The following is a 27844-nucleotide window of genomic DNA, read 5'->3' on the forward strand; positions in this document are numbered from 1 at the left end:
TCTTTTGGGAGAGAAGCTTTTACTACATGTAAGACAAAATGATTATGAGAGTGAGAATAACGTGAGCTGTTCAACGCCACCTGCTGCTGCAAGGGGAAATATATTCCCAGAGGCACCTTGGCTGAGCAGGAGCAGATGCACAACCCCTGGAAACTTGTTCTGCTTGATAGTGAGTTTGCAGAAATACATCACAATGCATGAGGGAATGCACTTTCCCAGAACTGAGGCTGACTTTCCCAAGCAGTCTGTGGAAGCCCAGGGAGTTTCTAAAGGATATACAGCATCACTCCCTGGCTGGTAACTTCCAAATAATTTTCATTTCTGTCCCTCTGGATAGAATGTTTTTCAAAACTGCTACAGGCTTTCTGAAAGCTTATATTCACTGCCTAAATATTAATCTCTTGGCCACAACTCTTGCTGCCATTATTATTATCTTAATAAGAGTTCACATGGTAGGGTTTGAAATCTAGACAGCAAATTAAAAGTTACTCAAGTATTCAAGTAGAGATCAGAAATTAGCTCCTGACACACAGTTTACATAACAGAAAAAAAGGTAGGAAATACATTTTAGCTATTTATAATATATACCAGTTTGAGACAGAAATATTCTTTGTCTATGCAGGTATAGAACCACCAGAAGCAATGGAAGGTAAGAATCTGCAGCTCACCTCTTGTACCTTTGACAGTGGTGGAAGCCAGCGATGTTTTGCAGGCAAGAGTCCATGTTTGGGGTGGTTGAACTGAGTTGATCTCATTCCAGAGTGACACCAATGTAATTTGGGAACAACCCCTTAAAGCCAACAAAACTGTACTGGGAGAAGCATAAAAATGAGAGCAAACAATCAGTTTTTAAATCCTTTCCTATAAAATTCTGACAATCTTTTTAAGTTTGCAAGAAGGCTGCAAGAAACAACTCAGTATGTATAATTCATAAGTTTTGTGTAGAAACACTAGTAATAAGGAAAAATTATAACTTTTAAATTATTCAAAAGATGTTTCATTTAAAATGTTATTGCCAAAAAATTATTTTTTTCAATGTTCATTTTAATCTTATTAGTTCTGCTGTGAATCAATCAAGAAAGTATCAAAGTCCAACTAACATTCCGTTAACCAGACAAGGTGCTCAAAACTGGATGAAATTTAAGAGAAATACTTGAAATAAAGAAGAAAAATAACAAAAGCACAAGCAATAACAAATATCATACCTTAGTTTACATTAAAAAAAAAAATCATGTATGTGGATGAAATAATTTGTGAAAAAGGAATCAAGGAAAATCTACCTTGGGGAAGCAAAGAACTGAAAAAAAATTCCACTTTTTGTGGCTTTTAAACAAGTGTAAATTCTTCTTATTGTTATTCAAGTCTTCAGTGTTCTAATGAGCCTGGTCACTTGGTAGAGATTTGGGTCTTTTTCTGTAGTCTGAGAGGTTTTAGGAAAGACTAAAGTTAATTTTACGGAAATATTGCTTTAAACTTACAAGAAAGAAAGATGCTGTAGAAGTTTAGCAGCATGTTTGTATTCTTTAGTGTTCTTTATTTCTATACCCCCATTTTCCTGTTGTGAACTTAATTTAATAAATTTCTATTAGGTTTGCTATATATGACTGCAATTTTGCAACAAAAAAAGCATATTTTTCAGTAGCTATAATAATCAGTGGAAGAAAAAGATCTCTACTAAACATTCTGGACTTGCATAAAAATGTGGCTTATTGATTAGCTGGCAAATATTTTTAAATTTTATAATGATTTAATTTATATGAAATTAAATGGCACAATGGACCCATTCAACAACCTTTAGTCTCATTCATGTACAGAGATTTTTTTTTTAGATGGTGCTCAGAACAGGAATTCTTTACAGCTAACTCAAAGTACATTTTACTGTCTGGTCCCCTCCCCTCAGTTTGCTTGTAGCCAATGACAAATTAATTATAATATATTGGATGTGCTGTCTCTTCTTTTATTGCTTTCTTCTTTACTGCCTTACCAGAAAGTTTGTAGTTAAAATAATTCTTACAGTTTTAAAGAATGGAAGCAAATTCATATTTCTAGAACTTCAGCCAGAAGTAACCATATTTTCAGCAGTTGAATTTTCATTAAAATTTACAAAAGACCTCTGCCTTCACTGATTTATTGTTGCATTAGGTAAAACTACCCTGAGTGTATAAAATACTGTGTTACTCCACTTGTTGTCTGATCTAACATGTTATCAGTGATTGCAAGTACATTTTATAACCCCAGCTGCTGAATCGAAAAAAAGGTGATACAAGCATCAATCTCCAGGATAAAATCAGAGCTCTTTCTACCACGGTTTGACCTTACTGATGCCTTTGGATAGTCTTACTTGTCTAAGTCCTTGCAACAATTACCCGGGGATGGTGAGAAAATGTAGCTTTAATGGTGCAGATTGAAATTGTTAACAGCGTCAAAGCCTCGCACGCCAAGCCCGGAGATTTCCCAGCACAGGAAAATTTGAGGAAACTCTTGATGCCACTGGAGGAAAGAAATGGAACAGGGCTGCAGACATGAGGCACAGATTTTATTTGTACTCTTCATTGTCTGCATCCCTGAACTCCACAGTGTCATTAGCAAATACAAAAAGCTATAAATAAAGGACTCAGACCTCAATGTACAGTTAACTCCAGCTGTAGCTGCCAAATCTTATTTATAGCAAGAGGAGACACAGTTAATTACAGGTCACAAAAATCTTAATTTCTGTCATAATACAAGTAATAGTCTAAGAATGAAAAAGCTTCTTTTTGCACTAAAATGGTTTCTTCTAATAGAAGTCTGTTAATTTGAAAAACCATTTCTGTTTGTAGACTGCAGAACAGGCAAAGGAAGGGTAAATGTGCCTTATTAATCTATTTGATGGTTCTAAATATAATAATATTCAAACTAAAATACTAAATCCCAACAATTATTCCAAAGGCAAATTACTGTAGGTAAATATGAATTAGAGATGAACAGAAGAGACTATTTTGAGCAGTTTGACTATTTGAGTTGTAGCTGCTTATTATTAACATTAAATAAATTTTGAATCAGTGTTTTTAAAATGCTAAATCTTCATGACCTGAAAGTGAATCAAAAGGTCCACCTTATGAACAAACTTAACTGTTTTCCCCAAACAGAGAATCACCAATCATTTCAATGATTCTGAAGTACATGGGATAAGTATGAAGGATGGAGTTAATTATACTGCATATAATCAGACACTGGTCACTCCACAAGTTGTAATTTATTTTTCCCTTATTTGCATTTAACTTCCAAGGTATTTCAGGAAATGTAAAATAAGATGATTTGAGCAGTTACAAAGATGATACACATTTAACTTCAAAACTCTGTTTCGAACTCTTAAAAATAAATTACATACAATTTCAGGAAATAACACACCATTCTCATGCAATCTGTAATTGTTGCCTCAAAAATAGTAGACTCGTTTTTGTAGGGGAAATATCACAATTTAGGGCAACAGTATTCATCTGGCAGGTCTTATAGAGATACAAGGAAACAGTTGGGTAATTTGCATCAATATGCTAATTTAAATTCATAGTAGAGTCTATTTGGTCAATATGGTCATATGACTGTAACTGCATATGGAAAATTAGCAGATGAATTAATATCCAGCCCCTTCTGTAGAGCAGACACTCTCTTCATTAAAATGGGGAGGACTGCTGCCTTCTACAGCTTGTATTTATCATCACAACTTTGCGGGGTTATTTTAAATATTTTAAAATTTATTTTATTTTATTTTGGAGTGGGAGCTTCTTTTGAGTTTGAATCCTTAGGACAGGTTTACAATCTCTGCGTATATGAACATATCAAAAATTCCAGCATCTAGGTCAGTACTGAGCTTTCTAAATACTTAACAAACATCTTTTTGTATCCCTTCATGTCAGATTTAATTGTCCATGGTGAAAGGAGATGCTAATCAGAATTCAAGAGAAGTACTCTGAGACATGTATCTTTCCAACCTGGGAAAGGAATGCTCCTGGGAAAAGCATATAAGAAAAAAGCAAATTTTCATCTTATTTAAAACACCAAAACAAAATAAATGATTTAAAATTATCATTATTAACTAATGTAGGGCTTTTATACACCAGCTCTATAAGACTGAGGTGCAGTGAGGGAAAAGCTCACTCCACAAATACCTTGTTCCTTTCAGAATCTGGCCTGGGAGGATGGTATTTGAGAAGTATTAAATCATACACTGCTTTCACAAAGTTATTCTGGTAGCTTTGAAAAAGATCTCTTTTCTATTCTCTGTTCCATGGTTTCCCCAAATATTCCTAATATCTGTAGTTGCCCACTACAGCAGCTCTTATGGGGCTGGGAGAAACCCAGATGTGCTGTGCACTGGTTTGTGCTGCTTCTTCCCAGCAGCAGCATGCCCAGATAACTCCAGTTTGCCCCACTGGTACCAGTGCTGAAAACCAGCAAAGACTCACCCACAGCTGGGAAGGTGCCTGCAGGTACCAATGCCTTTGGGGTAACTTACACCAGCACACACCACATCACAGTCACACCCTGAGCTCTTCCTAAGCTGGTGTCTTCCTTGGGGCTGCTTCCTTCTGGGAACCATTCCTGGCTGCATGCAAGTTAAATTTGTCCAAGTTGGTTGTAAGCACCTCTGAAAGCCATCCAGGAAAGCCTGGGCCCACTGAAGCCAACAGAATCTTTCCAGGTGTTTCAAAGGTGCTCTGATGTCCCCAGAGGGAACAGTTCTTTGCATGTTTCTCAGGTCCACATTTAATCTGCAAAACAGATCCTTTGCAACTGAGAAATCTCTTAATTTGTTTTTGTGTGGCCCTATCTAAACAATGATAATGCAATCCCAACTGAATATTACTTGCTAGAATTACCTGTATGAAAAGTATTAAAGTTTCTTTTCATAGCTGATGTAAGCTTTCATCTGAAAATAGAGACCTTTAAGAAGGTCTCTATTTTCCACACAAAATGCACAGGATCTTTGAAAAGCTTTGTAAAAGTGTACATGTAACGTACATAAATGATGGCAGATTTTGTTTAGAGCAGTGTTGCAAGCAGGAGCCCTGTGGCCCTGCATTTGCAGCAGTGGTGGCTGTGCAGCCATGCTGGGTTGCACAGCTGGGTGGGGACACAGGAAGGCAAGGTCCTCACCTGGCAGAGCTGACAGCTTCCATGGGGGGACAGTCTAACTCAAAGTGACAGCAGTTCAGAGGGGAGGAAGGGCAGCAGCAAACAAAGATCAGGGAAAAAGTGATTTGCAAGGGCAAATCACAGGGCACTGTTTTGAAGGGACCCAGATGAGCACACTGTTGCAATACCTTAAGGTTGGTCTGTTTGCTTTTTCATTTCCGGAGTGTCAAATTCTAGTGTGACTGCCCAGTTTTCAGCAGGCTGATGCAAAGAACAAGAATTTTGGTTTGGAATGGAAAATGACAGAGCAGGAGGACAGGAAGAGCATCTGGTAGGAAAAGCACAGGGAAGAAGCACCTAGAACAGCAGCATTTTCTCCTAGGCTTGGTTACATCTGTAAAATATCAAAGCATCCTAAATAAAGTGTTTTTGGGCAAGTGCTTGGGAGTGACAGGGATGGGCAGGAATGGCAGCAGTACAAGTGCATACCTATCTTAATGAAGTCTCACACCATGTTTGCAACAGCCCTTTAGAGAAATCATAGCACACCATTCTTAGTGAGCCAGTTTGGCACAGCCTCTCCTTATGTAGGAAACCACTCCTATGATCTCCTGCAGGTATAGGAGTGAAATTATCTGCTGCAGTAAATTCACAAGTTTAGCATTCCTTGCTACTGTGACCAAAGGTTAATGTTTTGCTGCTTGACTGAATCAAAATCACCAGTTGCCTATTACATATTTTTGTGGCCTTGCTCACACATTTGACTTCAGCAGACTTTGAGTACTCTAATTCCCTGAGTGGTAAATGAAAGCCATGTATGTAAGAGATTAAGTTTTGTTACTGCAGAACAAAGCAATTCCACAAATGGTTTTCTCTTGCAGCTGATTGGGTCACTGAGGGTAGCTCCAGGCAGCTTCTGGCTGCAAACGTGCTGGGTGACCATCAGCCTGGTGAAAACACAGAGAAGGAGGGACTGCAGCAGTCTGGAACAAATACCTGACTTCAGGGCTACGGCTTCTTTTGGCACAGATGGCTGTGAGCAGCAGATACCACAACATGTGGTGCTGAGCAGTAGCCATTCCTGACACAGATAAACACACAATAAGAATGTTAAAGACTCAGGGAGAAGAGGAAGGGGTTTGGAATACTATCTCATTTCAATCCACTTTCAAAAACTACAGAAAATTAATACTATTTTTGAAAAAAATATTCTAATCTAGATGCTCAATAACACAAAACTTTGCTTTATTTTAAATACTCCATAAGACTTGAATGGAAGCCTCTTTTCAAAAATGAGAGCAAAAACCTGAAATTCTTTAAATTGATAGTCTAGTGTATGGCCATGCTCCTACTCAGAGTAACTAATTGGATAATTTAGCCATAGCACTGACCTGAACAATGTTACTCTCTTGAAAGTTCACCTTTCTGTCAAGTTGGCAGTGAGTGAATTTGAATGCTTTGAAACTGTCCTTGCAAAGTTGTGCCTGAGCAGGGTCATGGAAAGCATCTGTGTGGAGCACGGGGTGGAAGTGTTAACCAGAGATGTTCCATTTGAGAGCACAGGGCTGCCAGCTTCCCATTGAACTATAATTTACTATGCAAATGCCAAAATAAAAAGGGCTAAGGTTCTTTACTGAAATTATGGTGACACCATGTTAGTTCTAGAAGACAAAAAATGGGAGTCACTGAGGATGAGGAGGTGCACTGCAAGTGCCAGAGAGCAAGCCTGAAAGGTAGAGGGAGCAGGCTATTTCTCTTTGTTATCGAGTGAAATGACTCCACAAATATGACAATAAATCACTGCAGGAATCAATCTGAGTGGAGGCAACTGCTCCATGCTGATAATGCATCAATCAATATTTAATGTTTACACTTTAATTAATCTGCACGTAGGAAGCATTCTTTCAGTGACAAAAAAGTGATGAGAAATAAAACACCTTTTATATCAAACAGCGACGAATGGCTGCCTATCTGTGAGGCTTTGATTGGGCCCTCCATTGATCATTGCAGCCCCTTTCGATTGCTCCAGTGTGCAATGTCACATTTGGGTATAAAGCAAACACCGTCTCTTGGAGGGAAGGAGGGGGAGCTTCTGAATCTGCTTTTGAGTGATTACAACTTAATCAGAACAAAGAAAGACTGATAGCAAGGTGAGTTCTTTGGAAAGACTGGGCAGAAGCAATTACGCAAAAAGATTTTCAACATCTGCATCAATGGCACATATCTGAACAGATTTTACTGTGTATTACAATTATTGATACCTGCTAAGGCTTTGCACAGAAAAGCGATTCAGATGTTGACTGGTAAAACTGCCTTCCCTTATCAGAAGTACCAGTGGAGACTGAGAATTGGCCATTTTGTCACTGTTCTGAATGTCAGGGAAGGGCCAGGTGCTGTGTGGACACAGGAGAAGTCACAATTCCTGCCTCAGAGTGTTTTTCCTCACTGCTCTGTTTAACCCTTGTAAACTCTAGTTCCTTCTTTTTAAAGGGCCTGATTCACTGTTCATTGATGTCAGCTGAATGTCTTCTATTGACTTCGGCAGGCATTGCATTAGTCCATAGATGAATGGTATTGAAAGGCACAGTGATGAAAGACAAATGAAAAGACAGTGATACCAGACCAGTAATGTTCAATTATTCCCTTAAAAAAGGAATACTACAGCACTACATTCTCCATACATAACTAAAGCTTTCCTATGCTTATGTCCAAAACAATTGTTTGAAATGTACAGACTTTTCACATAATAAATGCAATAGTAGATATTAAAAATACAGAGAGATTAGCACTCTGGAACTTAGCTCAATTAAAAATATTAGAGATCTGAATCCAGATACAAAATTGTCATAACCTTACAGTGGGTACAACCCAGGGAAATTTTATGCTATTTTGGGTGTCAAATTTGAGTTATTTCAAAAAGCCTGTCATGAAGCTATGATTGGGCAAGGGACCTATGCAAATATCAAATCATTTTAAGCTTTTAGGTAGACCAGCCACTAATTAAAAACAATTACAATTTTGGTTTGTTTTCACTGAAGAGCTTTTGTTGTTTTAGTAGTAAACAAGTACAGGAGGATTGTACTTAGGATCCAGCCAAAGCACGTTGCCAAAATGCCTGCCCAGATTTGGGACTTCCCAGTTTAGGGTGCTCTGACTGTTGGCTTAGCCAACACTGGAACAAAACCTGATATGATATTATGGTATAAAGTAATATACTAGAAGTAATTTGAAAATAATAATCCTCAGTCCTGTAAGTTTTTATTTCACTGCTACTGGACAATCTTTTTCTGTGGTTCACTGAATTTTTCTATGTATTCAAAAGTCTAGGGCACTCAGAAACACACCCTGGCATTTTGGAACATCAGGAGCAGCAAAGTATTTCAAGCATGAATGACATCATAAGACTTCCCTTCATTGGCAAAAAAGTTTTGAAATGCAGTAGCCTACAAACATGGGAGGAAGTGTTCAATGAGCAAATAAAAGATGAATATGACATTTAGAATGCAATAGTAGAACTGAAGCTAACTTTTTACTTCTGATGTTTCCTCACCATTCTCACATTTTTTCCCACAGAACTTTGTATGTAGATAAACAAAACCCCAAAGATTTCATAATCTTCATAAAAATGGAGACAATGCCTTCTCACCAAAATCTACAAACAGCTTTTCAGCAGATTTACTAAATACACACATATCTACACACAGAGTTATGTCTACAGTTTATCTTTTCCATAAAAACTTCTTCCCCCTTCTGTGCAAATAAGTTGAACAAACTAAAAAAAATGAAAGGGCAAAGTCAAAAGAGAGGAATGCTCTATTTTAATGCATGGTCAACTACAAATATTTATAGAAAAGATGAAAACACTACTGTGTGCACATCAGGGTTGCCCTAGGACAGCTTTAACATGCATAGTTAATGTTTATAGAAGAAAAGCAACTTACTGAACATGAAAACTTCATTTTCCTCATGTGCACCCAAAGTAAAGGTAAACTCACAAAAAAAACCAAAAAACCAAACCAAAACAAAACACAAAGGAAAAGGTCTTGCTAAAATCCTGAAGCAACAATGCAAAAGCACTTATGTTGTCACTCAAAAGCAAGAAAACTGAACAGAAAAAGTGGCATTTTCTGATTTTCTGATGATGCCTCTTGCTGCACACAGCTGGACCAGCAGCCTAACCTGGAAAGCCCAGTCCCAGCCCCCATGAACTACAGTTTCTGTGGAGCTCCAGAGCTGCATGGGTTGGTTTGCAGCAGCAGCCCTGATGTGCAGGGACACAGGTCACATGCTGTGGCTTTGAAACCCCCATCTCTGAAACTTCTGGGGACACCAGTGCCTAAGGTTCTTTGCCACACTGCTGGAACCTTTCCTTTAGCAAAGGAGATACTTCCCAGCCCTGGACCCTCCTGTCAGGGCCACACTACAGCAGTTCCCAGGTGTAATCACTGCCAGTGTCAAGCCCCAGCACCAGGGCACTCTCCAGCATCACTTCTGCCTACAGCAGCTGGCATTAGTCCAAATACCTGAGTTATATAAATAAGGAGCACCCAGTGAGATCTAAGAGTACCAGTCCCTATTTAGCACCAGAGCTTAGGCTAGTTTTCCATCTCAGCTTGTCACAGCTGTCTGCTGCATAAAAAGAGTCTGAAATGTACTAAAAAACCCTGGAAGACTAATAATTCATTAAGATGACAAATGAAAAGTAAGTCCTATCGATCAAGAGTAGAACTTCTTGCTTATAAAGGAAGCATATATTATTCTGACAGTATTTTCACAAGATAAGCTGAAGTTACAAAGAAGACAACCAATTTGATTCAAAAAACTGTCTCTCCTCAGAAACATTCATGATTGCAGTCATCAGGCACAAGTTGGTAGGGTAGTATTACTACTCCCATTTTGAACAATTTGGATAACTGCATAATATCCAGGAAACAGGACTGTATCACTATCACAAGCTTTATGACAGCTGAGCCTATGGAAGATGGTAAGCAAAGGTCAGACTCCTGCACCACTGAATCCCAGCATGGAAGGAAGTGCAATCACACACACACACACACAGATTATCTCTCTTCCATCACCAGCACTGAAAAGCTCAGGGCTTATTGCACAGCTAATGAGAACAAACACGTTTGCAGCTGGCCTTCCACCACCTGTAGAAGAAGAAAGTCAGCCAAAAGCCTACAAGACTCTCCAGTTGTGGTGAATGGATGGAAACCAAAGTGTGGCTCAGATTCAAGCCCTAGACTAGTTACATCACTGTAGTACTGTGCCAACAGACCCACTTAGGAGAGGAGGGCCCAGAGTGAGAGGCAGCCTCTAGTATTCTGTGATGGTAAAATATTTTAGGGCAGGCATCAATTTACCTTGGTTAGTTATGTTCTTAGTTATGCTGTATTTTTGTGCCCAGAGGCCTAATTTATAATTGTAATAGTAAAATGTATTATGAAGTATAAGCCAAGCACATGCAGGTTCTAATTCTATTCCTCTCAAAGGAAAGAGCTAAGCTGTTAAGCTCCAGGTTCTTTCAACATTTCCTATTTGCGACAAACACAAAAATCTGAAATCAGAGATGTACCACTGCAAAGCTTCTACAAAGTTCAGGTAAAGGAAGATAAATGTCTGCCTTTTTTTTATGCTAAAATGATATTTCTTGTTCCTCAATGTCAGAGCTGTCACAATGCCTCACTCTGCAGGCAAACTGAATTTACAGTTACCAATCCAGTTCAGACATTTTCCCCACAAAAGAAAAGTTACCATCCCAAAGCTTTCAGGGTAGCACTTCCACCTACATTATTACAGAGAGAACTTATGGGTCATCTGGGGGATCTCCCCAGTCCCTAAGGATGGGGACAACCTGAATTCTCTTAGGAGAATAGCTCTTACTCTGGCTTGGTTGTAGAACTCAATGAACTGCCCAGCTGTTAATGTTATATTAATTTTGCCCTTGATTGTACATGAGAACTGGAGGAGAATGTTCCAGTATCTCCTTCCCTCTTGACTGGAGCACCCTGTGCCAGGCCCCAGCAGGTCCCCACCCTCCAGGTCCCTCTTGCTGGGACACATTTAGAACAGCAGGAAAACAATTTGTGTGTCTGTGAGAACAATGTAAAGTTAACAGAAAACTATGTTAAATTATTCAGATTGTCAGTTATTTAAAAATATGATGTCAAAGAGCGAGACTAGCAACCGTACCAATAATCTACTGTTTTTACAGTATATAGTATTTATGTTATAAACGGAAGTTTTAATAATTAAAAAAGAAAAATATAATTACTGCAGTAATTTTCACTCTAGTTCCCACTGATAAATGTTGATATTGACAACACATTAATATTGCTCAGCTTATTTAAGCTGAATAAATAATGAGGAAGAGTTAATAAAATACAACTACCAAACTTAATAATGGTCCTTAATCTTATGAAATTGTTCTTTACTCACATGAGCAGTCAGTCTCACTAATGTCAGTGGCCCAAATTTTGCAGTCCTTAATCACATACTGTTACCTTCAGTACTGTTGTTCTCAATTTAGGATCAAAGCCCATAGTTTGCTGGGGCCATGCTTTCAAGGGAGGATTGGGCCCAGACTTTTAATAAGGGGTTTGGTGGCTTACAAAGAGGTGATTAAGATCTTCCTTTGAAAAAACAGAAAAAGTAGAGTTCTTCTTTTGGATTATAACAGCACAGATAGCCGTAGCTTGTGGATTTCAGAGTATTAACTACTAATCCACAAGTGAACTGAAAGGTTTTTGTTTGTTTGTTTTGCTATTACAGTATTTAAACTTGTCAACCTTCAGTTCTCAGTAAGTCATACTTAAGTTTCTTAGCAAAATATTTTATCACATCTCTGTGAGTGTGCCTAAGAGTTTGAGAGATCTTCTGGTTATGGGCAAAACCCAGGGTAGTTTTCTTTGTTTGGTTTGGTTTTACTTAACGAATATCTTGTACTTATTTCTGAGAACACAAACCATGAAGTTTTGGAAACTAAGCCACAATAGAAAAGTTTCTATTTTCCTTAAGTGACATTCAAGTATTGTTGTTTGTCAGCAACAAACAGAAAGTACTTAGTATAATTATTATAGCACCTCAGTAAAAATCAGACTCTAGCCGTAGGTGATTGCAGCTATAAAGTTTCCAGAATAGGAACAATGAGCCCTATGAAACTAATGAAAAAAATCGCCAACTTCCTCACTCCAAAGTCTGATTTTTACAAGGACTCCATTTCTTCCTGGTTGCTAAAAATGAACAGTTTATTTGAATTGAGCTTAGGTCTCCAGAAAAACAATTTTAATGTAAAATTGAATGATGTTGTACCAATGACAGGATAATAAAGCGGTTTCAAAACTGAGCAATATTTAGGTAGTGTGCCCCTCTAAGGAAAATACAGAAATCATATTCTAATGATAGCATAACTAAGATGATAAATATCCAGGTATACCCTTTGCTGTACCACTGTACTGTAATCAAATCAATTAGAAATCTAATGACTACTTTGACACAAACAGGTATTTAATATGCTGAAAATGTACCAGATTTCCCCCCTCAAGTATTAGTAAAATCCCCAAGAAAATTAAAATCCAGGTCATAGCTAAATTCCTTTGAAACTGGGATTTAAATTAAAAAAAAAAAAGAAAAAAAAAGAAAAGTTTAGTCACTGTAAGAATTCTTTGTGCTGTTACATTTTTATAAGGTTAAAGCTAAAAATAAGATCAAAATCTCTTTAGAGACTACATTAAAAAATAGACCAGGTGTGTTCAGAAACCCATCACACATCTGCCTGTTAAACAGATGCCAACCAATAAATTAATTAAAGCTACTCTCCTCTCAAAATAGAGAAGAGGAAGGAGCTGTTCGGGACATTTAAGGGGAGATGTTTGCATGACTGACAAGTTTTTCATGCTTGACCTCTATTGTACAAACCTCTGATACTTCTCAAACATTTTCTGAAAGGAAAATGAGAACCCTGTGAGAAAGAGAATTTAGAGAATTTAGTAATCTGTTTCTGGGCAATCAGATTGATGCTAGAGATATGGCATGGCTGTTTATCAGCTGGGAGAAGTGAATTAAGGAAATGAGTTTTCAACAGGGACCTGATGAAAATCCTTGTTAATAACCCCTGCCATCACACTCAGGAAATCAGAGTTTGCATGTGAAATATCTCACTATCCTTTGTATGCTGTACTTCATTGTCACAATTAGCACTTCAGCTGATCAAGTGAAAAACTTTCTTGTGCTGATCTTAAATCCTACTATACTTATAGAACCTGGAAAAATAAATAGAAAGGCCTTTGAGGAACAGTAAACAGTTCTGAAAGGGCAACACAATTCCTTGAAACATAAACTTTTCTTGGACTTTAAGGAAAAACAATGTTAATTTCTACATTTCTTCTTCCAATTATACAAATTTAATTTTTTCTGGAAACTACACAATTGCTGCAAAAGGAATTAGTGGATGTAAGGGGTTATTAAACATGGCATTCACCCACTGCTCTTACACAGAAAAGGCAGCTCTGAAAAAAACCAAAGCTGATTAATATGAAAGGCAGCTAACCTAAAAACTAAAACTTGAACTGAATGGTGTGTGCTAATCTTTCTCAAATACACTTATGAAAGCTAAATTTGCTGGTATTTGCCATTGCTATGCAGGCTAAGTGTTCATGTGAATGATATCTCCACAGCTCTGAGCAAACCAGTAAAAAATGGAGAGTTTTGTCCTCACTGGTAATTTTCTCAATCTCCTGTTCATCCACAGCTGCCTGAATAGTGAACACTTCACAATCCAGTGTCATTTGTGATAAACTTTGTTAAAAAGCTGCCATTCATTACTGGTAATTTCCTTAATCCTCAAGTCTCTTGTAAGGAAAAGATAGAAATTCTGTTATATATTTGCTCTACAGGGTCTACAAAAAAAACCTTCAACATTAGCCACATTAATAAAATACTCACCAGATCAAACTCTTAATAGCCAGCCTTAGACTCTCCATTGTTTAGTGATGTTTGTTTGCCAGCCTATCTGAAGACACAGGGAAAATCTTAATAGCTCTGGCCACTCATTAGCAAAGTACCGTGGAGTCCTAATCCCATAAAGATATTAAACTATTTTTCCTTACAATAGCAACAAATGGAGGGAACTCTCATTACTTATTAAGATGTGGTACATTCTTTGCATATTGAGTTTCTTCTTATACTTTGAACTCTTATCCCCCATCACTCTGTTGCTGAGGCTGAGATCAAAGTAGGTCGGCCTTACAGAGCTGCAGATGAGTGGCCGCCTTTCAGAGAATATTAATGCCCTCCTGAAGGGCCCAGCTGGGGAGGAGGTGGATTCCCCTGATGGGAGAGCCCGGCCAGCCCAGCCACACCAGGCCACTGCTGGGGACACAGCACAGCCCTGCCGAGGGAGCTGCTCACCCCAGCTCAGCTACATGGCCCAAATGTCAACACTGAGCCCAGGTCTCTTTTGGAACTAGAGAACTGTGTAAACCTGAATTCTGGCAGGCTGGCACTGAGCGTTTTGTTTTGTATCAGGAAAATATGTGATCAATTTTGTATTTTGCATTGAAAAAAAAATTTGGTCTTTCTGGTTTCCACTTTTGACTTCTCCAGTTTTAGTTTTTACTTCTCTCTACCTCAGCTACTCAAGGACTGGTGTTATCAGTGAACTCATAGGCAGCTGGCAAGACAGTGTCCCCTTCCAATCTTCCACTTCCAGCAGGGATCCTGCCATACAGGGTTTCTTTCTTGCCTTCAAATTTGCTTGCAAGACTTTTAAAGGGGAATTACTTTCGAGCTTGTTAAAGGTAAGAGTAAACATGCTAAGTACTGAAACATTCAGTGGGTATCGGAAAAGAAGAAATGTTATATTCATTACAGAGGAAAATCTAGTAATAAAAAGTATTACCTGCATTTATAGCCCTTGTAACCTAATTTTTGTGACAAAGCAAAGAAGTAAAAACATTCCTTTCTGCCTTTCAGTGACCCCTATAAGAAACCCCCCATGGAGTCATTTAGGATAGTAATTTGAGTGAAAATATATGCAGCCTTTACTTTGCTTGCTCTTCTTAAATTAATAACCCTTACTGATAATTAATCTAAAAGTTTCTAAAGGTATTTGCAAAAATGCCCTCAAATTAGTAAGCACTTAAAAGAAATAAAAACTTAAAAGACATTATCCACAACATAAAAGAGTAACAGAACACGGAGCTGCGTTGTTCAAATGTTAAAACTGTACATAAAATACTCCTTCAATATACACTGCCAGTAAAAACCAAAGCAAAGCAGGTCATTAAAATGTCAGACTTGGGGCAGAGTGGAAAAAATGCTGTGTTTAAAAGAAACACGTAGACCTTTTATAATTATTTCCCCTTAAAGTTAACTGTTAAAAAAAAAAACCCAAACCAACAACAACTGAACCAAAACAAACTAAAATTAACCTCCAAACAAACAACTGCAGCAGCATCAGAATACAGTCAACTCTAGTCTTAGTCTTGCTCCTAAGCAAACCTAAGGACACTTTTTGAGTCTTTCTGCAGCTGATGTCAGCTTTGTTTGTGAAATGTCACTTTCCTTTATCTGTTTTTTCTCAAGCAAAAGCAGAGAGGTGAGTTCAAGCCATTGATGTCCATGTCATGAGTCTGCTACAGCTGAGCAGCAGAAACCTTGGGAGCCCCATGAGCATCTGGAGAATCCTTGGGAAGATGCTGAGGTTCCATGCACAGCCCTGTGCTGACTGATGGACTTTCACATTCACAGTTGTGCTGAGGTTGAGTCTCATGCAGGATTTTAGCACTCTGTAAAGAGCTCAGAGTAGAAAACCTCAGTCCCTTCTCACGTGAACTAAAACTGCCCACTGAAACTGGCAACAGATTGTCAGGATAAAGGAGATGCTGTGGTGGTTACAGGGAAGCTGGAAGGCATGTTCATGACACTTATTTGAATTAACCTTTTCTGCAGTCCAGTCCAGATGAACCAAGAGACTAAAAGACAAAGCCTGTCTCTTCAGACATGAACTATGTTGCAGTACTGAAAATAAAATGTTGTAGATTGGTGTCACTTTTTCTACCCCCAAGATTTTTGAGCCAGTAACCAAGACCGATGTCCTTCTGACTCTTCAGAATTGAAGGTTTCAATTTCCCTTCTACTGGAAAAAAGTGCATCATGGCCCCAAAGAAAAAAAAAATAATCCATGTCATTAATTTTGTATATTTTCAGCAAAGTGTCTGCATATGAAGCCAATATATAATCTTCACTGAGCTGAGTTCCTAAACTGTGTCTAAAAGGTGGCAATGCCCTAGGAACAGCTCTGTCCAGCAGGTACAATTCCATATTAACTGAGCTAGTGTATATCTGAACAACACCACTCATGCACACAGCTATTCCAGATTAATTCTGGTTTCACTAAAGTAGTTGGCTCATAAAGCAGAGATAAATTTAATGATCAAAAAACAAAGAAGTTGTACCCTCAGGCAGTGTCTGGGACTCCCACTGAAGTCCATGCAGGAATACAGGTAACTTACTTTGTCCTCTAACATCTCTGTAGCTCTGTTCCCTAAAGCTAACAAACACCACTGCTGAAAGTACAGGTTGTCACATTTACAATCAGCAATTAAAACCAACATTCTTCTGGTTTCCATCTGATAAGAGCAGTGCTCAAAGTGGAGAGACAATGGAGAAACACATAATAGCACCAACAAATTCAACTTGTGTTTAACTACTCCTTTTTCTTCAAATCACCTTCTGCAATGCAAATATTTGTAAGTTGGGAAAAATGTCTGTAATCATGTTTGGCACATGTTATACTCAAAATACAAAGATCATGGGAGAATTTTTTGCCCTTAATACTTATGAAGTTTCTTTTTCTACTTTCTGACATTTTATGTATTATGATCTAATATACCAGGAGGAGACAGAGTGGACAAAGTTTTAGACTGTAGTAATTGACTCAGCAGGAAAACCAGGGCATCCTTAGGCAGCTGTGGTTCCATGACTGTTTACAAGAGGTTCTGCTATGCCCAATATTCCTCACTCGGTATGATCACTAATTCTTAGTCATAGGCTTATAGTGGCAATGAAAACAGCAAATACATACTGTATACGTATTTTTGACAGCTCTGTGATTTTCCTGCTATGATTAAAATGATGAGTAATACTTTAAAAGGATTAAAATTAGATGTTGGAAAGTTGGTTTCTAGCCACACATAAAGCCTTCAGGCAAAAAGTCAAAATTTCATAAATTTTGAATCAGCAGGGTGACTTTAGAGCACTTCAATACTTCCTATAATTTCATCAAACTATTTTGATCCTGTACCAGGAGCCTAAAGCCAGGCTGAAAGCACCATGGAACCCCTGGCTTGTGACCTATGGCTTTGATGAAGGCAGCACACCATGACCCTGGAGGGCTGGTACTTAGTTATAATGATAGGTTTGAACACTATTTCCTTTCCTATTGTCTACAAGTATTCAGGATGATAATCCCAGTTTAAACAGATTTTCTAGCCTCATGACAACTCTGGAAATTCTAATTTCCTTCAAGATAAGCAAAAATGTTAATTTTACCTGTAATCTTTATTCAAAATCAACTACTATCAACAGTGGGGATTCCAGAGCTTGGAAAGAAGGTTCATTTTGCATTCTTCAACCCAGATAAAAAAGAATGAAATAACTTTCTCTAAAAATATTAGCTTGCTTGCAGTTATTGTGAGGATGTCAGGAGTTTGTTCTTTACTGATTTATTATATAACTACTGTTACTGTCTTCCTGGCCACAGGCTAAAACAGTGGCCAGTTCTCCACTACCAAACTGACAAAAAAATGCAGTTTGAAAGTGCACATTAAATATTTCAAATGTTTTCCTCAAAAAGTCTTATCATAGATTTTCTGAAATCATGTGCCATATTCCAAGAAAATTCCTTAAAAAAGGTGATTTTTCATGAGCATTTGACATTGATGGCTCAGGACTTAAAGAAACTGGTATTTACAGAGCACAGGCTCAATTGTCACCCAAATGCAGGCAATCTGTATTGAGCCATCATTTCTCCACACACCTCATTTCTAGCTATTGAGCAGGAAAGATAAACCCCCACAAATACCACCTACACACATATTCAGAGCACATCATACACATAACATGAAATAACAGTCACCCTCCACAAACAGCCTTCTTTCAGGGTCCCAGTCTCCTGCAATTCAGCCTGAGTGTGAACTAGAACAAATCATGGCCATCAAGCTACTTTGATGTTCTTATAATATCAGAGGTTTTTTAGAGAGCTAATCAGCAAAGTCTCTAGGATTCTTCTCCTGAAACTTCAACTTCCCCGAAGTCCTTACTGTCATTCCCTATTCTGGTCAACTCTGAAGATTGCAGACCTATTTTTATAAATTGATGGTTTGCCATTTACTCCAACTAGCATTTCTCCTCAAGCAAATAATCACAGCTACCTTGCCAGCAGGTATTGCTCCCCCAATGCTGCTCAATGTGCTGAAGAAGGGCACACATTCCTATGGTAATGTGGTTAATTCAAACCACAGGCTATTTCAGTTTTAAAAAAATGAAACAAAAATCTAAAAACCAAAATGAAAGGGGGGAAAATGAAGGTGACTAAGTATCAGCTATTGGATCAGAGACTGGGCAGGGAAAGCTGCAGCATGAGAAAGCAATGCAAGGCCAAGGCACCTGTGCTCAGGTCTGTCTGAGCCTGTCTGCCCAGAGCCACCTGTAACCCGTCTGATTTCCCTCTGTTGCAGAAAGGGATAGATTAGGAATAGTTCAAATGAACTGGTCAGCCAGTAGAACTGGAGGAATTACAATCTTCTACCAAAGGATGGTGATAAAACATTTTCAATCAGAACAGCTGCTTTCAGATGTAATATTTGGTGTTAGGGAAAGATGACTTGAGCCAATGCAGGCTACCTGCTGTATTTTAGAAAACGTGCACGTGCTCATTTGTGCAGAGGACATAGTACATAATATCTCTACAATGAGTTGTTCATCTTTAACTGGCACAGTTATACCTGGAAAATTGGGTGGTTAACACCTTTACTTTCTCCTGTGATAACTCTGTCATTCTGTTACTCCGTGCTGGAGACAACCTATCTTAAAAAACAGCCCTGGACCCTGCAAGTTGCTCAACACATTTAAATGCTGTGCTGAGATACAGATCTATAGATGCCTTAGAGAGCCTTTTCTAAAAACCATAAGGATCTGATTTACCTTCATTAATGGTGTCATTATAGCACTGCAGTTTGAAATCAGTATTTCGAGGCAATGGTTAGAAATCTAGCAGCATTTCTGTATGAGCTGTCATCACCATCTGCACCACCACTGACTTTTTCTTAACTGATCCAGCTGAAGAAGAAAGAAAAAAAATGTTAGATCAGTTTGAGTCCAATTCCCTGTGCCTGTGCAAATGCTTCTCTTGGAACAGGGCGGGAGAAGCAGCAGGGGCCAAAGCTGCTGCAGAAACACAAGTGCAGCCACATTCCTCGATATTGGCGTAGGGGGCCAGATTGACTTAGAGTAAAAGATCTTTAGGTGCATTCTAGTCCTTTTTATGATCATCAATGTTTTTTTCACATTCCAGATAGAATCCATCCACAGACCTGGTGTTTTTCCGGTGGATTTGTTCACACAATACTTTATGTTGGCAGCTCATTTCTGTCTTTGTCATGTTTTCGTTTTTTCTTTTGCAGATGTTTACAATTACTCCTTAAAATGTTTCCATTTTCTCTGATCACTGAATGTGAATGAGGTGACATTTTTAAAAATAATTGTAGCTTTTTCTGGCCAGAAACCATGTTCTTAGATTCAAATAGTCTTTGTCTTTTAAACTGTGGTAAAGGTCTTATATCTTTGTAACAGCAGCATCTGCACTACTTTGCCTGTTCCATTTTTGACAATATCCAAGTGTTATTTGTCATTATCTGACTGTATCTTCTGTCTGGCAATCAGATGTTTATATGGCTTTTATTTAACCTTAAAGACATGAGGCCTATTCTCTTGGATTTCTGTTGGAAGGACTGCAGAATAAAAAGTACTGCAGCAGCCTGAGCTTCTGAAATGCAGAGGAAGGGTTCTCTGCTTTTCTTTCAATCAGTTTTTTTCCCAATTGTTTTTATTGACTAAAGGTTAGATCAAAGTTCTTACAAACATATGCCTCATACCCAACACCTGCAATTATATTGCAATGTTTGTAATGCTTCAGTTGCTCTTCAGAACCCCATGTCTGGGAGTCCTCCAAGCTTTTGAGAAAATTCAGCTGCTGCTTCTTTTTTCTTCTTTTGTTTTGAAAAATAAGATTTCAATTTGCAGAAAAAATATAAAAATGTGCCATCAGTTTACCACAAAGGCTTAGACAAGAGAACCACGCAGATATTTGAAAATCTTTCTTCTTTTTTTTTTTTTTTTGGATGCAGTCGCGTGACTTTTGGGGTGCTGAGTCATGGTTTTTGCATGCTTGACATCAGCAATACCACAACTGAGAGAAAATCTTTGTGAAAGATTCCTTTCTAGTCCTCTTGAGACAAAGAGATCCTCCAGGAAAAGACGCAGAGAAAGAACTGTTTCTTTTTCATTATAGTTCCCAGTTAAAAACAAGCTCAAAACACAACTTTAAAGCAAGCAATCTAAAATATCTGCCAAACCATCCCTGCTTCTTTCTTTCACCATAAGGACTCAAAAAAGATATAAACAATTTTTTCTTTGCTTTGCTAGGATTATAAAATCATACAATGTATGAAAATGAATTTTGCAGTATAATTTAATATTTTTCAATAAACAGCTTCTTTTAATATGCCAGATTTCCCCCTCTTTCTTGTCAAGCAAGAAGTCTGGTATTAGGGACAGAAAATGACTTTTTTTCATTATTGATGATATGCAACTTTGCGTGTATTTTTTCATCTTCCATGAAAAAAAAAATGTACCAATTTTATGATGACACTCATTCCACTTCATTAAAAATGTGTTCCCTTACTGGGAATCAAGTATTCTGAGAGACACATGGAAATGTCACTTGGAAAAAAAAATTAGAACCATTTTGCTCTTAAATGAGAATTTTGGCCCAAGAGTTAATGCACTTTCACTGCAAGTTGATGCATGACCTCAAGTTTCTACCCATGTAAAACAATTACAAATATTCCCTACTCCTAATAAAAGAGAAGGAAATTACTGATATCAGTAGTAGAGGAGTACTATAATATATTATACTAAGTGTAAAAAATTTGATTCTGGAGCTGGCTGGTTTGGCAGCCAAAACTAGACTCTTTATTGAGCAAAACTTCCTATTCATTCCAAATAGTTTTCCTACACTAAGACTTGAGGATAAATTGCTTGTGGGCTTGATAAAAATGGTTGGTATGTGTCTGTATTAAAGTATTTTTAGCATAAACTACATCAGAGGCAAATCAGGTCAAATTTATACAACTGTTGTTGTCATATGGCATTAATTTGATACCTCACTTCAACTGACAGTTGGACTTGCTGGTTCTTTTATATTCACCAGATTTTAAATTAATTGCGCCAAGCTGAAAGCAAGCAAAAAATTAGACTGAAAATAAAACTTTATGCCAGCAGAGGTACAATCATCCAGATAAATTTACAACCAAATCTAAACCTGTACTGTGCTATGAATTACCTAATTACACCATCAGAATCACCACTCATGGAGGGCTGCTCAGCAGAGAATATAAAACCCCCAGCACCACAGATCACTCCTTTTCTCCTACCTGTTTGTTCTACATGGACCTGGACAACAATATTGTCACTACTTCCAAGTATTTCTAATATTTCTAACACCATTACTACTAAAGAAGTACTTTTATTTCATCACCATTGCTTTTTCAGAACAATAATGAAGTCATAGACAATTTAAGTACCTGTTCACAAATTTGGATCTACCAAACACCAGAGTCTGAAATATGTGATCTGTGCTGCACGAGTCCTTCAGCTGATCACAAAGCTCATGCTACATCTCAAACATCAGTAAGCACAAGACTAATTGAAGAATGCCAGAGCATCACTTCATAACCGCTCCTTAAGCATAGCATCCAATATTATAGTAACTCTTTGTAACCCATGACTTACCCAGAAACTCTTCTTATTATTCTGCTAAACTCATTTTAAAAATGACACCATATTTTCATTCTATCACAGGAGAAGTATAGTTCATAGAAAATATTTCCTTTTTTATGCTCATTTGGGCAGGTGGAATTAAGACACCACATGCTGCAAATGTATTAATACTAAGACCTCCTTCTTCCCTCACCCAAATGTGCACATACACATAATGATGATGTTTTACTTGATCAAGATGAGGGAAAAAAAGATTATCTAGAGCATTTCAACACTACTGAAGTGGTTTAAGTTTACCTATTTGAGATCTCTTTTGGGACTACTCTTCCCCAGAATCAAAATCCTATTTTAAGTGCCCAAGACATCAGCCTTTCCCTTCTTCCCAATTAAAAAAAAAATCCCTAGAACCCAAAAAAACTTTAAAGTCCTCACCTCACCTTCTTCTTTGGCTTTATAATGCAGCAGTCAAATAATATACAAAATCTCAAAGGGAGACAAAATTATTTCTGTATATATATCACTTGGTTAAAAAATGCAAGTTTAATATAATTTCTGAAAAGAACTCTATGCCAGAAATCAGGACAAACCTGGTATTAAAAATAAATTGTAATATGAGTTCTTGGCTACACAGCTTGTTGTTGTAGATACAGGGTGGTGTGGACTGAAAGGACTGTTTGTTGACTGTTTCTCTCTGACACAGTACATGAATCCCATTCCAAGGTGGTCTCCTGGTTGCCTGCAGTGCAGGAGAAAATACAGTTTCCCTTTTGAGGTATAATTTGCTTTCCTTAGAGCACTGATGGCTGAGCATGACTGGAGCTGATAGAGGATGTCAGACTGAAATGCTGCTGCTCTTACTCTTCCAGAGTACCCAGCTGGGGTGCCTTCCTTATATTAAATCAAGCCTCACATGGGAGGTCAGTGAAGCATTTCCCCCACATCAGATTGGTATGAACCATTAATTTTTTGGCGGGTTTTTGTTTAGTTTTTAATTTTTTAAAAAAAAATTATCTAAAGTAATTAGAGAATTTTGAAACCATAACCACATAATTATAAATATAAGAGAAGCAACTCTGTCACTTGGTGACTGAACATAATTTTTTAGTTTTTTATTTACAGCCAGGTCTGTTTGGCCAGTGCCTGTTTAGACAAAAGTCGCCACTCTTGCCAAAAGCTGTCCAAAACTTAGACTATATTTCATTGGAGAAAGCAATGTCAAATTGATAGAGTGACAGAGCTGTAACTTGTTTTGTCAGGTTGAAAAAGAACAAGAAAATAAAAAATGAATGTGTGTAAATAAACAGCTTGCCAACAAACTGGCATTTCACAGATTCTCTTATGTTCTTAAGAAATGGATGAAAGAGTCATGATGAAATGTCAATAGAAATATTGGCAGATCAGAGCTTGGTGAGTAGGCAAGGAATGATGTCCATATAAACCAACATTAATTCTTCAGAAATCCAGTTTTCCCTTTCATCTACCATTGGAGGGACTAAAATAAAGATTTTATTAATCAATAAAATTTTATCTGTGAGGCTAAGTAAAAAAAAAAGTCATGTCTCTAAAACATATATACTGATTTAAAAGTTTGGACAAAGCAGCATCTGCATAGAAATTATGTAAATGGTCTCTATGCACAGATAATCCCTTAGACTAGAAAAAGAAATGTTATATCAGGATAAGGAGTACATGAATTCTAAAAGCTCCTCTTTCAAAAACTGATGGCAACCTTGTGCATTATCTGATATAGATTTCCTGTCCCATTCAAATGTTAATATATACACAAAAATTAGGATAACAGGGGCCACAGGAGGCCCTGTGGTTAATTATGACAGCAAGCAATGCCCTTTTTTCACACAGGAAGCCCTTTGGGGAACAGGAAGAAGACAAGATACTCTTGCTCAAAGAACTTGTAATGGGTTTTGTGCTGCTACATTATTGGGGAGGGTTCTAGAAAAAAGAACATGCACCTGGTCTGTACCATGGGAGCTCCCTTGTGGCCAGCTGGGCTAGGATGGAAATAGTCCCTCTTTCCTACCTGCTACCTTTTGGGCATTATGCTAGAAAGAAAAATTAGTGCAGCTCCTGAGCTCACCAAAGCTGGCTTTTCATTCAGGGGCAAGAGAAAACTCATTATCAGTGCTTTTCCTCACAGGAGATCATGCAATGCTTCCCATCTAACACTGGTCTAATTTACACTTATTTATATTTAAGATCATAAGTGAAGGAGGTTGGAACTGGTAGAGCCAAACACACTGATGTGAGTTTGGATTTTGTTTTGTTTCTGTTGATTTTCTCATCACTACATCACAAATGTAGTGATTAGCAATAACATTTTAGGAACCTGCTTTGGTGAGACCTGACAGCCAGACTTCCTGTTTGGGGGTTCTTCTGGAAGAGATGACTAAATGCTTCAACACACAACCTTAAAATCCTCTTAAAATTGCATGAGATTTTTATCAGTGAATCCTTGGTTTGGTCAGGGACTTTTGCTTTCCTGTCACAAGGCCACTGATTAATATGAAATAAACTCCACCTGTAACTACATCTGTTTTTCCTGTCTAGCTAAGGTGGCAAGTTGCTCTATGAAGAACAGTGTCTGCAGGGCTCTGGCTGACAGTACTTCATGTAACTTTCATGACTGCATTTACTTTTAATTGATCCTGCAGTACTGTGCCCCTTATGGAGTGTTTTAAATCAATGTCAACCATAAAGGGGTACTAAACTGTACAAGATCCTTTTTTGGTTGCAGTTAAAGATAACTTATTTACGAGGACATGAATAAAACTCTAAGTGTGTGAATGTAAATATATCCAAAACTTTCAGAACTCTTTTCCTCTATTTCATAGATTGAAAAATGTCAGGCATGGATTTTTTTTTTCACTTTTCCATCATGAAAGATTCAACAGGGCCCTTTGAATGTTTTCTTTCCCCTTATGTTTTTCTCCATCCCTGTATTAGCTGGATATGACATTCGAAGTTCTGTTATCCAATGAGAAAATCAAAGTGAGTAGAAGAGAGGCTCTTCCAAAATTGGCAGTGTTCTGGCATTCACCCAGAACTTTCATGTTATGGAAACAAACCCTTGACAAGCTCAGACACGTGTGATTCTTACCAGAAATGAGCAAGTCTTCTCAGCCCCTGTGTGCCAGCATGGGCATTACTCCTGAAAGCAGTTGTTTCAGAAGAGTTATTCCTTAGTAACTTCATTTCCAAATGTTTTTAAAATATTTACAATGTACAGTAAGAAAAATACCTGAGGGAGTGACTGCATCACTCCATGAACCAGATCTCCTTATTTTGGGATTGCCCCCTCAAACATTTTTCACAGCCTGAAGTACCTCCCCAGCATCACACTAAACAAGAGGTTTGTTCTTATTACGGGAGAGAAGCAGCAAATAGCCCAAAATCCTGGCCAAAGCTGCCATGGTCACTGTATGCAGGTAGTTACAGGACATTCATTTCTCAGTAAAGGGAAGAGAACCCAGGGGGGAATTAGTGAAGTTGCACTGCTTGGTTTCTCAGAATCTCATCCTGCCTGAGTATTGCTGACATAGAACTGATGAATGCACAGCAATGAAGTACAGAATGAGAATGTCACTTGATCTTTATATATTACACTTTTCCTTTCAGATCCTCATAGAAATTAGGAGTGAGTCAGTTTGGGAGACTGAAATTTCACCAAGATCAATACAAAAGAAATTAAAGATGGTGAATTAACTATAAAGACTATTAGTGCTCATGAGTTACATTCAAGGTAAAAGACTACACTGAAACAGAAATTAAAGGGATAAACAAAGACAGCTCATTAGCTTACTTAATTTTCCCTTTTATGCATATACTTACAGAAGTTTGGTGGTTTCTTTCCAGTAAAAGCATAAGTTCTATAGCTCACTCAGAACTAGAATCTTAATTCTCTAGAAAACTTTAAAGTTCCACACATTAGATACATGGCACATCATTCCACTGACATGAAACAGTTTTCCTCTGAGAATGTAGCAGACAGTAAACAACTCAGAAATAACATATTCCTCAAACCTGAGTTCAACTTGAATCTTATGGAAGATGTTCAATTGCACCTGCTCAGAATCCAAAATCAATTGTGATGCCTTTAAAATCTCCATCCTGTATTGGACAGTGCAGAATCTCCATGTGCTTGGAGATTTTTCTACAACTGTCCTCTGAAGGGTAAATCCCACTGAAGAGGCAGCCTATGAAGGAAAGTTAATATCACCACAGTACTTGTCTGGCCGTGCAGGAATGGTGTACAGGGACCCTGCTGTGCTTACAGCAGCACCAGAGCCAAAAAATCCTACTGTGTTTGCAAAAATAACTGGCTTATTTTTGAGCCAGAGTTGGTTCTTTTATGTCCTGACTCAAAATATAACAAATCTTTATAACAGTTTGTTGCTGTTGTGGTAGGGGTTTTTTGTGTTTGTTTGGGTTTTTGTTTTTTTGTTTTTTTTTTTTTTTTTTTTTTTTTTAAATAACAGAATTTATTGTAAACTATTCAGAAGAATGATACCAGGTTTGGCCCCAACCCAGCAAAGCACATGTTTAACCTTCTGCATGTCACTAGTTTCTGAAATCAATGGGACTGCTTGCAGCCTGAGAGTAAATCATGTGCTTCAGTGCTCCACCACAATAAGACCTTTACAATTGTTGTCTTCTGTACAGATAATTCTAGGAACCCTCACAGAGACTCAATGACTTTCACAGATGATGAAGAATCTCTGCTATAGGTGGGAGGAAACCTTGCTAAACACCTCTTTTTACAGCTTTACAGCCTTACCTTCAATTTCTTTGTTAACCTGGTACCAGAAATGAAGCCTTGTGGGAGACACAGATTAGCCAGGAGCAGAGGGAGCTGGATGCATTTGTAAAAGGAAGGCCTTACCTGGCAAACAAAGGAAGGAAGTTGGACATGTATAATAAAATAATTGTAGATATGTAAATTATAAGTGCAACAAATAAAGGGCTCCTGTAGCTTTGATGCTGAAAACAGTTTGTGCTGTTTTTTCCCAAAGAACAAAAGACTTGTACTGGTGCAAGACAGCCTTCAAAGAAAGTATTTGGGGTACAGAATTTCATTCATGAAAGTATCATTGAACACTTTTACTTGCTCTACAAACCATGAGCAGCTCTTCAGAGATCAAGCGCTGTGGAAAGCTTGGAGCAAGGTGCAGCTTGACTGTTTGCATGGGGTGGGTGATGAACAGTTTCACTTAGAATACTGCAAGTACCCCAAATTACTGAAAACACCTTTGGAATACCAGGACCTATATCACTAAGGTTGATAGTTTTACAAAATAATCATCTCTGTTTTCTCTAGGAGAAAAATCACTGAAATTTGGATAGAGTCAGTCTTAAAAGCACAAAACCTCAAGAAGATAGAAATTAAATTGGCAGGTTTTTTTCCTAAATATTTTTTATGACTTGCCCAGCCAATACCTAACAAATGGCTTCACTTTAGCAAGAAAAATTAGCCTTCCTCCTCTGAAAAACAAACCTTTTTTTTTTCTTTTTGTGCAACAAAACCCAGAGATTCAGACCTACTTGTTACTGGCTGAAGAGCCCTCTCCAACAAGAAATCAATTTCTGATGAAACCTATGTGCATTTATGGTGAGAAACCACTCTCAGCTTCACCTCAGGATGCTGAAGTGTTTT

At 37.8% G+C, this 27844-nt stretch overlaps 2 long non-coding RNA genes across 2 annotated transcripts in view; one reads left to right on the forward strand and one right to left on the reverse strand.

Moving 5' to 3' along the window:
- Positions 1 to 27141, forward strand: LOC143695119 (uncharacterized). Its single transcript, XR_013184057.1, has 3 exons — positions 1 to 169; positions 623 to 712; positions 26955 to 27141. It is a non-coding gene; the product is annotated as an uncharacterized LOC143695119 (long non-coding RNA).
- The window catches only part of LOC143695118 (uncharacterized), a 79655-nt gene that overhangs the window by 4048 nt on the left and 47763 nt on the right, over positions 1 to 27844 (reverse strand). Inside the window, exons 6-9 of the long non-coding RNA XR_013184056.1 lie at positions 26969 to 27073; positions 19321 to 19455; positions 2342 to 2490; positions 669 to 811 (exon numbers count right to left, since the gene is read on the reverse strand). This is a non-coding gene — a long non-coding RNA (uncharacterized LOC143695118). The remainder of the gene's footprint in view (positions 1 to 668; positions 812 to 2341; positions 2491 to 19320; positions 19456 to 26968; positions 27074 to 27844) is intronic.

The sequence above is a fragment of the Agelaius phoeniceus genome, chromosome 12, assembly GCF_051311805.1.
Source record: "Agelaius phoeniceus isolate bAgePho1 chromosome 12, bAgePho1.hap1, whole genome shotgun sequence".
In the NCBI taxonomy this organism is placed as follows: domain Eukaryota; kingdom Metazoa; phylum Chordata; class Aves; order Passeriformes; family Icteridae; genus Agelaius; species Agelaius phoeniceus.